This window comes from Phyllobates terribilis, unplaced genomic scaffold (genome assembly GCF_046119375.1).
Source record: "Phyllobates terribilis strain yellow unplaced genomic scaffold, ASM4611937v1 Scaffold_12__6_contigs__length_324123572, whole genome shotgun sequence".
Classification (NCBI taxonomy): Eukaryota; Metazoa; Chordata; class Amphibia; order Anura; family Dendrobatidae; genus Phyllobates; species Phyllobates terribilis.
Genome location: NW_027362772.1, coordinates 231,853,801 through 231,865,963, shown reverse-complemented (window position 1 = coordinate 231,865,963; position 12,163 = coordinate 231,853,801). Strand labels below are relative to the sequence as shown.

The window sequence follows — 12,163 nt, the reverse complement described above, 5'->3', positions numbered from 1 at the left end:
ATATTGAACGCTGTCAATGAGGAGTTATTTTTCCGCTTTCTGGAAGACTTGCTTTTTTAGTGTCATCAGCAATTCAGATAGACTTCCTCCTTGATGGTTGATGTATGCCACTATTACTCTCTTGTCTATTCGAATATGAACAAGTCTGCCTTGTATCAATGAGAGTAGATCCTCCAACTCATTTCTGCCCTTAGCTCTTTTAGATTGAAGGACCCTATCTTTTCCTCTCTTGTCCATCCGCCTTGGACCATCCCACCCTCTGAATGCGCTCCCCAACCTTTTTGGACTTGAATCATTGTTATAATACTCCGAACTGGATTTTCCCAAGAAACTCATATTTTCTACATTTAACCACCAATAGAGAGATGTTACGCTGACCGAGGAAAGGGTTACTCTTCCTTTTAAATGTCCTTTTTGCACAGTTTCACTTAATAAAATGTCCTATTGAATTTTTCTGATGTGTAACTGAGCGCACAGGACCGCTGGAATACAAGAGGTCAGAGACCCCAGCCAGGGCCGCCATCAGGGCATTACTGCCCTTACTACTGTATGGGGCCCGATGAACAGAAGGAAAAAGGGAGGGCCCGGCCGATGGGCCCACGGCCCTCCCTCTCTCTCTGCTTCTACTCACCGGGCCCCCGGCCTAAGGTATGCACAGTTCTAATCATCAACATACATGCACCCCCCCCCCCGGCCAGAAATATGCGTTATACCTTTAAGCCGGTGGCGGGGTGCATCATGATCCTGACGCAGTGACGCCGCCGGTCACGTGTTATGTACGCATGCTGCGCGCTCACTTAAATTTCGGAGCAGGGCAGCGTGCATGGAACATGTGCACAGACGTCGGACTGCGGTGCATCTGGTGGTCTAGGGTCCGGGGTCCAGGAGGCAGGACAGCTGGCGGCATCAGCGGCGTTAGCAGGCAGCGTGTGTATTGAGGGGGCTGCCTGGCCCTGCGAGGGGTCTGCCGTGCCCTGTGGACATGGACAACAATGAACAGTCGACGATTGCGTGTCAAGGTGCCAACTAAAAGATAGGAACATGAATTGTTGACAAATAGGGTTGTTGACAAATAGGGTGTCACCCCCCCCCCTTTTTTTTTTTTTACTCTTGACTACTATATTTTGTTACATTATCACAGTTTGAGTTATATTTTGGGGTGTATTTATATTCTAGAATTTATTGATTTTTAACTCCTTCATGACCGGGCTTGGGGGGGGGAGGGTATTCATTTTATAGGTGGGGAAGATAGTGCAGCTAGTGACCTGGGCACAAATAAAGAAATTGGGGGTGGGGTTAGAACAGTCAATAAAGTAAGAAGGAATAGAGGTACAGAGAGATACATAAAATGCATGTACACTAATGCCAGAAGCCTCATCAACAAGATGGAGGAAGTAGAATTAATTTTGTTGGAAAATAATTATGACATGGTAGGGATATCTGAGACGTGGCTGGACGAGAGCCATGACTGGGCAGTTAATTTACAGGGCTATAGTCTGCTCAGAAATGACCGTACAAACAAGCGAGGTGGGGGTGTTAATATCTAAAATCATCCTTAAAACCCATCTTGTGTGAGAATATATGTGAATCTAATGAAAATGTAGAGTCCCTGTGGGTGGAGATAAGGGGAGGAGGAAAAAATAATAAATTACTGATAGGGGTTTGTTATAAGTCTCGTAAAGCAAATAGATGAAGCAGCAACTCAAGGAGAAGTCATTATTATGGGGGACTTCATCTACCCTGAAATACATTGGGGGACAGAAACCTGTAGTTCAAGCAAAGGTAATAGGTTTTTGACAACTATGAGAGACAATTACCTTTCACAACTGGTTCAGGACCCAACATGAAGGGGGGCACTGCTAGACCTAATATTAACCAATAGGCCAGACCGCATATCAAATATACGAGTTGGGGGTCACTTGGGTAATAGTGATCACAAAATAATACGTTTTCATGTAAACTTTAATAAGATGTGTCGTAGAGGGGTTACAAGGACACTAAACTTCAGGAAGGCAAATTTCCAATGGTTGAGAGATGATCTTAGTGCAATAAACTGGGACGATATCCTGAGACATAAAGCTACACAAAGCAAATGGGAGACATTTATTAGCATCCTGAATAGGACCTGTGCACAATATATACCCTATGGGAATAAACATGCTAGAAATAGGAGGAAACCACTATGGCTAAATAGAGCTGTAAGGGGCGCAATAAGTGACAAAAAGAAAGCATTTAGAGAACTAAAGCAAGTAGGTAGTGATGAGGCATTAAATAAATATAGAAAATTAAATAAATTCTGTAAAAACCAAACCAAGGCAGCAAAGATTGAGGCAGAGAGAATCATTGCCAGAGAAAGTAAAAATAACCCCAAAATATTCTTTAACTACATAAATAGTAAAAAACTAAAAAATGATAGCGTTGGCCCCCTTAAAAATAGTCTGGGTGAAATGGTCGATGAGGATGAGGAAAAAAACAATATGCTAAATGATTTTTTTTCAACTGTATTTACACAAGAAAATCGCATGACAGAAAACATGATTAGTGATAACAAGAAAATCTCCATTAAATGTCACTTGCTTAACCCAGCAGGAAGTACGGCGGCGTCTAAAAATCACTAAAGTTGACAAATCCCCGGGCCCGGATGGGATACACCCGCGAGTACTGCAGGAATTAAGTAACGTCATTGATAGACCATTATTTTTAATCTTTAAAGATTCCATAATAACAGGGTCTGTACCACAGGACTGGCGTATAGCAAATGTGGTGCCAATATTCAAAAAGGGGACAAAAACTGAACTTGGAAATTATAGGCCAGTAAGCTTAACCACAACTGTGGGTAAAATCCTGGAGGGTTTCCTAAGAGATGCTATACTAGAGTATCTGATGAAGAATAACCTCATGACCCAATATCAACATGGGTTTACAAGGGACCGTGCCTGTCAAACTAACCTGATCAGCTTTTATGAGGAGGCAAGTTCTGGACTGGACCAAGGAAATGCAGTGGATGTTGTGTATATGGACTTTTCAAAAGCTTTTGATACGGTTCCACACAAAAGGTTGATACACAAAATGAGAACAATGGGGATAGGGGAAAATATATGTATGTGGGTTAAGAATTGGGTCAGTGATAGGAAACAAAGGGTGATTATTAATGGAAAACACTCAGACTGGGTCTCAGTTAACAGTGGGGTACCACAGGGGTCAGTATTGGGCCCCCTTCTTTTTAATATATTTATTAATGACCTTGTAGGGGGCGTACAGAGTAGTATTTCAATATTTGCAGATGACACTAAACTCTGCAGGGTAATCAATACAGAGGAGGACAATTTTATATTACAGGAGGGTCTATGTCAACTAGAAGCTTGAGCTGATAAATGGCAAATGAGCTTTAATGGGGATAAATGTAAGGTAATGCACTTGGGCAGAGGAAATAAAATGTATAATTATATGCTTAATTGTAAAACACTGGGCAAAACTGTAACTGAAAAAGACCTGGGTGTATTGGTGGACGACAAGCTCACGTTTAGTGGCCAGTGTCAGGCAGCTGCTGCAAAGGCAAATAAAATAATGGGATGCATTAAAAGAGGCATAGATGCTCATGAGGAGAACATAATTTTACCTCTATACAAGTCACTAGTGCGACCACACTTAGAATACTGTGTACAGTTCTGGTCTCCGGTGTATAAGAAAGACATAGCTGAACTAGAGCGGGTGCAGAGAAGAGCGACCAAGGTTATTAGAGGACTGGGGGGTCTGCAACACCAAGACAGGTTATTACACTTGGGGTTATATACTGTGGAAAAACGAAGGCTTAGGGGTGATCTTATTACTATGTACAAGTATATGAGGGGACAGTACAAAGACCTTTCTACTGATCTTTTTACTGAGGCCAGAGATGGGGACAAGGGGGCATCTTCTACGTCTGGAGGAAAGAAGGTTTAATCATAATCACAGACGAGGATTCTTTACTGTAAGAGCAGTGAGACTATGGAGCTCTCTGCCGCATGATGTTGTAATGAGTGATTCACTATTAAAATTTAAGAAGGGCCTTTCTTGAAAAGTATAATATTACAGGTTATATATACTAGATTCCTTGATGTATATAGTGTGACCAAGTAATAGTTAAAAAAAATAAAAAATAAAAAAATAATAAGAATGGTAAAAAATAAAGATTATACTTACCTTCCAATGGCCCCCGATGTTTTCTCTGCTACTTACGGTCTGTTGTATGGGTCGCGGTGGTGTGAAAGGACCGGCCATGACGTCATTTAGTCATGTGACAGGTCACGTGACCGCTGACGTCGGCGATCGCATCACCTGTCACATGACTAAATGACGTCATGGCAGGTCTTTTCACACCACCGAGAGCCATACAACAGACCGGAAGTAGCAGAGAAAACATCGGGGGCCATTGGAAGGTAAGTGTAATCTTTATTTTTTACCATTCTTATTCTTTTTTTTAACTATTACTTGGTCACACTATATAAATCCATGCCAGTTGCATGGATTTATATAGTGTGACCAAGTTGTCAAGCACTTTTCCAAGTGATGCTAAAATCGCTTAGAAAAGCGCTTGATAACCCGCATGCAGAAATGCATGCAAAAACGCTTGACAAACGCTTCTACCTGGCAGGAAAAACGCATGTAAAATCTGCATGCGTTTTTCCTGCCAGGGAGAAGTGGAAAAAATATGCAGCATTTCTGCATCGTGGGCACTTAGCCTACAGCTGGTTTTAGCGCTCCTGCTGAGGATTCTCATGTATTGTTTAGGTAGCTATCTGCTTTTTTATCTAAGGGATCTTTAAGTACTCCCATATCTTCAAAAGCCATGGAGGATTTTTTGGTGACTTGGTCACCGCAACATCTATTTTTGGTGCTTTATCTCATAGGGCTGTCTCCTGCTCCTCAAAGGGATATTTCCTTTTTAATGATGAGGGCAGCAAACTCTTCCTCTCAGGTCTCTGCAGAAAAGTTTTTAGTTTTTTTCTGCTCCAACCCTCCGAGCAGAATATCTTGTACTGGTCTATGTGCTTTCGCCTCTTTATTGCCCCTGGTGGACCTAACTGCCCTGACTAATCGATCTGTATCTTCTATTAGGAAGCACGGGTGACCACCTTTATGCCCATCAGAGTTAGAGAAATCCAAGGACATACATTCTTCTTCTGATTTGTCCAATCTTTCAGAATCAGATGACAATATGGTTAACTTCTTCCCCTTTTTATGTTTGTCGATTTCTCGGAGGGCTAAGGACTTAATAGAATTTTTCACTTCTGATCTAATAGCTGCTCTAAGCTTCATAACAAAATTAGGGGTTTTCTTGCATACAGTTTTCTCTGTACAAGCCTGGCAGTTTTTTCTTCCACGAGCTGGAAAATTCCTCTCCGCACAGTTTAGCTATGCATTTCTTAGTGCTTTCCTAACAAATAAGCAACAAGAGAACAACCTGTTACCAAAGTGAACTTTCACAAAGATCACGTACAACAAAGCTGATAGTGAACGTACCGGATTCGGAGGTGGAACTGAATCATCTGAGTGAACTTCTCTGGAGGCTGTGCTACGGCTTTGCTGACTGGACCTACTGACACCTCTGGAACTGTCAGTATGAACCCCACCGCTGCTTTGATGTTGCTGCTGCTTCGGTTTCGAGTGCTGCTGGACCTGCAGCTGTGTTTGCTGCTCCAACTGCTTCTCCATGCCAGAGTTGTGGAGGAGCGACAGAGTCACCGCCCTTCTGGTGGTCTTAAACCGCATTTAAATGTGGGACCAGTGCAGACAGCACCACCCCCTCAATGGCCACCTTCTCTGGACCTCTCCCGGAAGTGCTTCAACACTTCCGGGCCAAATCTCACCAGCGCGCTCGTCATCATGGTGCGCCCTTACAGCACGCTCTGCACATGTGCAGATCCCGAGATGACGCGGAGGCCAAAGACACACAGATGTGCCGCCACCAGCGCCCGCATTCCAGGCAAGCCCCTAATGGACCCGCTGTTTAGCATCCAGGCACCACACACTGGCTCAGCAGACCTCCTTGGCGACAAGGCAGGACCTGGATAGGAGACTTTCTTTGTTCCGCACCGGACACTCTGTGCATAGGTTCCCCGTCAAGGACAGTAAACCAACTGATGTGGGGGGTAGATGATCCACCCTTTTAACCTGTAGGTTTCTGATCCTTAATGGGCAGATCCCCTCTCTCAGATGGTGCTGTCATGGGTGATAGGAAAAAGCCATCTGGATAATGAGGCACAGATTAGTAAGGAGAGCCTATAGTATCTTTGGTGATGGTCCAGCATGGACTGTATAATACATTCTTTTAGTGAAGTTTGTCAAATGCAGAATTTTCTTAAAAGGTAATTTATAACTCTCTCCGTGCAGCCAGGAATAGGTCAATGTTACAAGCATTTTCATTTTCTTTTCTTTCTTTGATGCTCCGTGAAACAGTCCTGATTATTCCATCTCAAGGTCATTTTAGGTTTAAATGCCATTGATCCATGACACTGTCGGCTGTAAAGCTCTATTTTAGATAATTCGCTTCTTTTCAAAACCCTAATACAAATCACCAAGAGGCAATCACTTTCTCTATCAATAAAACGATTGTTCTCATTCAATTTACTTTGTTAAACACAAATATATAATTCTTATTACTATAATTTTGGGGGGGGGCTTTTTCTTGTGAAGTGCATAATTTCTTTTGCACTCGATTCTTTTTCTGGCGAATACAAGGAAACATGATGAAAAAGGAGGAAAGAAGAAACAGAACATACTTCTGCACAGTGAATTGAACTCGTGAATTGAACGAGGCTGCACATGTCTAGTTGGAATGTGGCCATGATTGTAGTGACATGACCGCCCGCACTCGCCAATGACACTGGAGAATCCTGACAGCGTGTGGTGCGGATTCAGAAGTTTGCAGTTACATAGAGTGGTTGCAGAGTTTTAGCAAAAGACTGGAGAACCCCCTTTAAGTTCAAAGGTCACATAACATACTTCCTCACTGTCCCAGAGAGGCCGCCCATTTTCGGTAGTCTACTCAGCCTTTCTTAATGGCTGATTAAAATCTCGAATGCGATCCACAAAGGGTTTAGGATTTAATTCGAGAATAAAGAACTGGAAACAGGAAAAAAAGTTTTAAATCCTCTGTTCCAGCAAGTTTGACTCTGAAGGTGTAAGAAGATTTCCATAATGTTATGCTATGTTTTGCATTGTATATGGCCTTGAATCCTACAAAAAAACAAGAAAAGCCTTAAGTCGTCTGGGATGTGGGGCACACATCTTCTGACCTTCTGATCAGACCTTTAAAGTGTGCAATTCCACCTCCATCATCAGGTATCGAGGTCAGTTTCTCTTATTCGCATTTTTATTTTTTTTTTGCATCGCTTTTATTAGGCTAAGGATAACTACGCAAGTAAAACTACCATTCACAGCACCTAATGAGTATGAGAAAGTTGGCTTTGGCTTTCAGGAGGTCATAATATTTGCATCAGAGAGATTACAAGCCTCATAAACTCCATTTATGGGAATTTTATGATCAATCTTGGAAGACCTCAAATTGGCCATAATATCTTCACTAACATTTGGCTTCTGAAACGTAAGAGCAAGGATAGTTTGGAGCCAAGGAGATCAACCATATGACTGAGGGAAGATGGCCAAAAAGGGATGGCAGATATTAAGGTCAGGCTCAATGATCACTGAAAGGTAACGACAGATGCAGCAGAGCTAAGTTTGACATGTCATAACCCTGGCCTCGAGTAATTGGACTTTTTATGCCGGGAAAAAAAATCATAGTGATAGGCAGCCCATTGTATATATACAATCTGCAAGCCCACTCATTGCTAAGACGAAGTAGCAGAAGGGCTGCTCTTCTACAACACTACTCAGTGTGCACAATTATTAGGGACATTTGTATTTTTGATGATTAGTTTTATTATTGAACAACTCTAGAGCTCTCAGTCAATCCAAAAGGTTAATATACCTGAGACCTGAATATTTAAGAAAATAAAAATGAGGTTTTGTCTTTCTTAGGAGAATCTCTATGTGGGTAGAATTATTGGACAACTAAATGAAAAATGTAAATTTTCCAATCTCAATTGTTTATTTTCATCTGTTAAAGTAAGAATAGTAACCAAACAGCTTAAAATGTACAAAAATACATGTCTGACATGTACCCAGTGACCAATATAGATGCCATTCTTTTCAAGTACTGTCATAAACTCCATCCATAGAGTGATAGTTTCTTGATCAACTTTTTGGGCAGCACCAAAAGCAGCCACCCCAGACACTGATCAGAGAGTTGACTGTTTTCCTTCATCAGAAATCTCCCGTTTAAGAAGGGCCCATAGGTTCTTAAGGTTTAGGTCCAGTGAGGAAGGGGCCGTGTCATTATTCTTTCATCTTTATGGCCTTTACTGGCAGCTGAGCAGTGGAGACTTCAAGGTCTGAGATCTAACATTGTCCTTCAGAAAAATCAGGGTTTTCTAGAAACCTGCAGACTTTTTTCCTGTCCCACTGCTTGAAGAAAGTGTCTTCTAGACTGGCAGAAGGTTTGTGAGGTGATTTTGAGTCCATCTTCAACCCAAAAAGGTCCAACTATCTCATCTTTTAATAATCCCAGCCCATAGCAGCGCCCATCTCCACCTCCCTTGTGTCTGAGTGCGAAGTGTAGGTCTATGCCTGTTATTGATCCGGCCATGGCCCATCCACCTGGTCCATCAAGAGACACTCTCATCTCACCAGTCCATGAAACCTTTGAACAATCTGTCTTCAGATATTTCTTGGCCCAGTTTTGATGTTTCTGTATATTGCTCTGTGGTGGTCGGGTTCAGCCTCCGATACCTTTACAATGTCTTTGAACACTTAACATCTTGTACTTCTGGACCTCCATGGAGGTCACAGTTCTGGAATTTGGCAGCACTGGAGGATTATGGTTCCAGGTCGCTTCAGGTTTGATTCTTCTAAAATCTTTGGCAGTTATTTGTGACTTTTTTTCTCAACACGTTTTTTGCGACTGTGTTGACCACATGTGTCAAACTCTGGCCCGCGGGCTGATCACATTTGGACAGTGAAGAAGGCAGCCCTCCCACTCCTGTCCCGCAGTCTGAAGGAGCTGCGTCAGAGACAAGCAAGTGCACAGTGATTGTAATGCTACTTGCCGGCATTCCTTCAGTTCGCCCACTGCACTGTCCAATCGGGGCAGAGATAAGTCCCAGCAGTTGACAAGACAAGAGACGCTTGTGTCTTCTTTGCATGTGGTGTAAGGATAGACCTTTCCTCTCTATGATGTAAATTCCCACGTGACCGCAGTTTGCCTCTGCTTGGAAGGAAGGGCGGGAGAATTGTACTGGCTCCGGTGCCATTCATTCCATGCCACTTGTTTTTTCCTTTGCTACATTCTTGAGGGTCGTTTCTGGCTTCATGCAATATTCTAATATTGAGCATGTCAAAAACAGTCTAGTCAGGTACTGGCCAGTAGTTTGCATATGGCATACTTGCTGGCACATAACAGTCATTCCCGGCGCTGACACCGGAGAATCTCCACAGCGAGCAATGTGCGCACTGGGAGGACTGGCTGCAGACTTGTCATTTTAGACCAGACAACACCTCCAACCCCTTCACAACCTATGACGTACATATATTATATTTGTTGATAAGCAAAAACTTCGTCATTTGTAGACATCGTTTTAATAAATATAAAAAGGTTGGCCGGCGGCTTTGTCCAAGTTTTTAATTTTGGCCCGGTGTGCATTTGCGTTTGACATCCCTGCTGTTGACCACTTTTGACAAAACCTTAAAAGTTTCTGTGATCGTGCCCCAATATCTTAGTGAATTCTAGAGTGCTGATTCTATTGAATCGTAGACCGAAAAATAGCCCATTGTTTAATTAAGAGTTTTTATGTTAAATATTTTTGTAAGAATTTTTTCATGTTTTTTTCTTTAAAGGTCATTGTGAAGGAAGGGGGATGAGGTGATGTCACGCACAGTGAGGGAAAGACTAAGCACAACATGAAGGGATGAGAGGAGGGTAGCCCAAACGCTAGGGAAAGGGGGAGTGGAGACCCCTAGGCAGATCTAATATCACCCTGCCTGTCCTATCGTCCCTAAATAGGTTCCGCACCTACCTATTGCCGAACAGGAAACCTAATCCCTGTATATCCCTATAGCTAGGCCCTAGATAGGGAGTGGAAGGTGACCACTGGTCAGGCCCCACTATAAAATAAAGACAACAAGGGAGACAAACAAAGGGGGAAAACTTAGCTTGAGCAGACACCAGAGCGATAACACCAAACGTCCTCCAAGGTCAGCAGAGAGGAAGCTAGCCGACTGCTATAGCTCCAAGTCTTCAAAAGGAAAAATGAGAATATCACTGGCGATTCCCTGAAGCAGACAGTTTATAAACACCAACACCAGGGTGTGTCAATCAGAGCAGGAGGGAGGTTGCTGCTGGGTCCAAAAGTAAGAAGTATTAAGAAGGCGTCTGCAATGCTTAATGCAGTGACCTTCTGCAGCCAGATCGAGAGCGACTGTCAGTTACATCTGACACACCTGTGACAGGGGAGCTGTAACACCACCTATTGTGGAGCCTTTGTTATCAGCTATGTATACCTTTCATTGCAATCCTGTCTGTGATGATAATGAGACAACTGAAAAGTCTTTGGTACAGAACAGCGAGTATGGGGTTAATATTAGGCCTCTTGTCTAGTGTAAACTTGCAAGATTTCAGTTGCTTTTTATTAAATATAAATAGTGCTATTGAAAATTTAAAAAAAAAACTGGTCCGAAAGTTTAAGAAACACATTTAACAAAAAAATCTTTTAAAACATTCCAAATAATGGTTTGCCCAGTGTATAGTTTTTTTTCATAAGGCTAGGAATGTGATAAAACAGTAAAATAACCAATAATCAGCCTTAAAGGTAAGTATTTTTTATGAAACTATAAAAGTAGAGTCAAAAGTTGAACATTCATTGACTTGATTGAGAAGAGTTCCCCGTTGTGAAAAAAAAATCTCTAAAATCAGGGCTCCATACTGTATGTAAGGAAAGGCAAGAAAAAGAGAAGACAGCAAGTGATGTGGATGGAGGGGATGTGAAGACAGGAGCAGGTGGGACCAGGAATGAACAGGTTGCATAATGACAGTTTATAGAGAGACAAACAGTAATGAGGAGTGTATTCTACACTGTTCTTACTAAAGCATCTGCTGGGAGAAATCCAACACTAAACTCACAGTTACAACATATGGAAGAAGACGGTGGTTAAACATCCCCCAGATATAGCTGCCACACGGAAGAAAGCTCCACGACAGGACTCCAGAGCAGCGCTCCAAGCTACACGCATCCCACTGCCAGCACCTGTAGCAGTGATTGAAGTGATAATCCCACTCCTCCCTATTACTCACAATCACACCGCACACACCGACTGCTTACAGGAGACTAGACTAGGAACAGATACAGTGCAGAAAATAAGTATTTCATACACTGCCAATTTTACAAGTTTTCCCACCTACACAGAATGGAGAGGTCTGTAATTTTTATCGCAGGTACACTACACCTGTGAGAGACAGAATCTAAAAATAAAAAAAACAGAAAATCACATTGTATGATTTTTACATAATTAATTTGCCTTTTATTGCATGAAATAAGTATTTGATACAAAAGAAAAACAGAACTTAATATTTGGTCCAGAAACCTTTGTTTGCAATTACAGAGGTCAGACGTTTCCTGTAGTTCTTGACCAGGTTTGCACACACTGCAGCTGGGATTTTGGCCCACTCCTCCATACAGATCTTCTCCAGATCTTTCAGGTTTCAAGGCTTCCTCCAAAGATTTCCTATTGGGTTCCGGTCTGGAGACTGGCTAGGCCACTCCAGGACCATGAAATGCTTCTTACGAAGCCACTCTTTAGTTGCCCTGGCTGTGTGTTTCGAGTCATTGTCATGCTAGCAGACCCAGCCACGACCCATCTTTAATACTCTTACTGAGGGAAGGAGGTTGTTGGGCAAAATCTCGCGATACATGACCCCATCCATCTTCCCTTCAATACGGTGCAGTTGTACTGTCCCCTTTGCAGAAAAGCACCCCAAAAGTATGTTTCCCCCACCATGCTTCACAGTTGGGACAGTGTTCCTGGGGTTGTACTCATCCTTCTTCCTCCAAACACGGCGAGTGGAGTTGAT

The 12,163-nt window shown here is 42.6% G+C and overlaps 1 protein-coding gene across 2 annotated transcripts in view; it reads right to left on the bottom strand.

The window, feature by feature from the left end:
* Positions 1-12,163, bottom strand: part of NPHP4 (nephrocystin 4) — a 353,374-nt gene that overhangs the window by 182,218 nt on the left and 158,993 nt on the right. The window contains exon 1 of one of the 2 annotated variants that reach the window (XM_073656723.1): positions 714-854. The exons of the other annotated variant lie outside the window; for it this stretch is intronic. The gene's annotated coding sequence lies outside the window, so the exon portion shown is untranslated. Of the gene's footprint in view, positions 1-713; positions 855-12,163 lie in introns of those variants that run through there. 2 annotated transcript variants of the gene reach the window in all.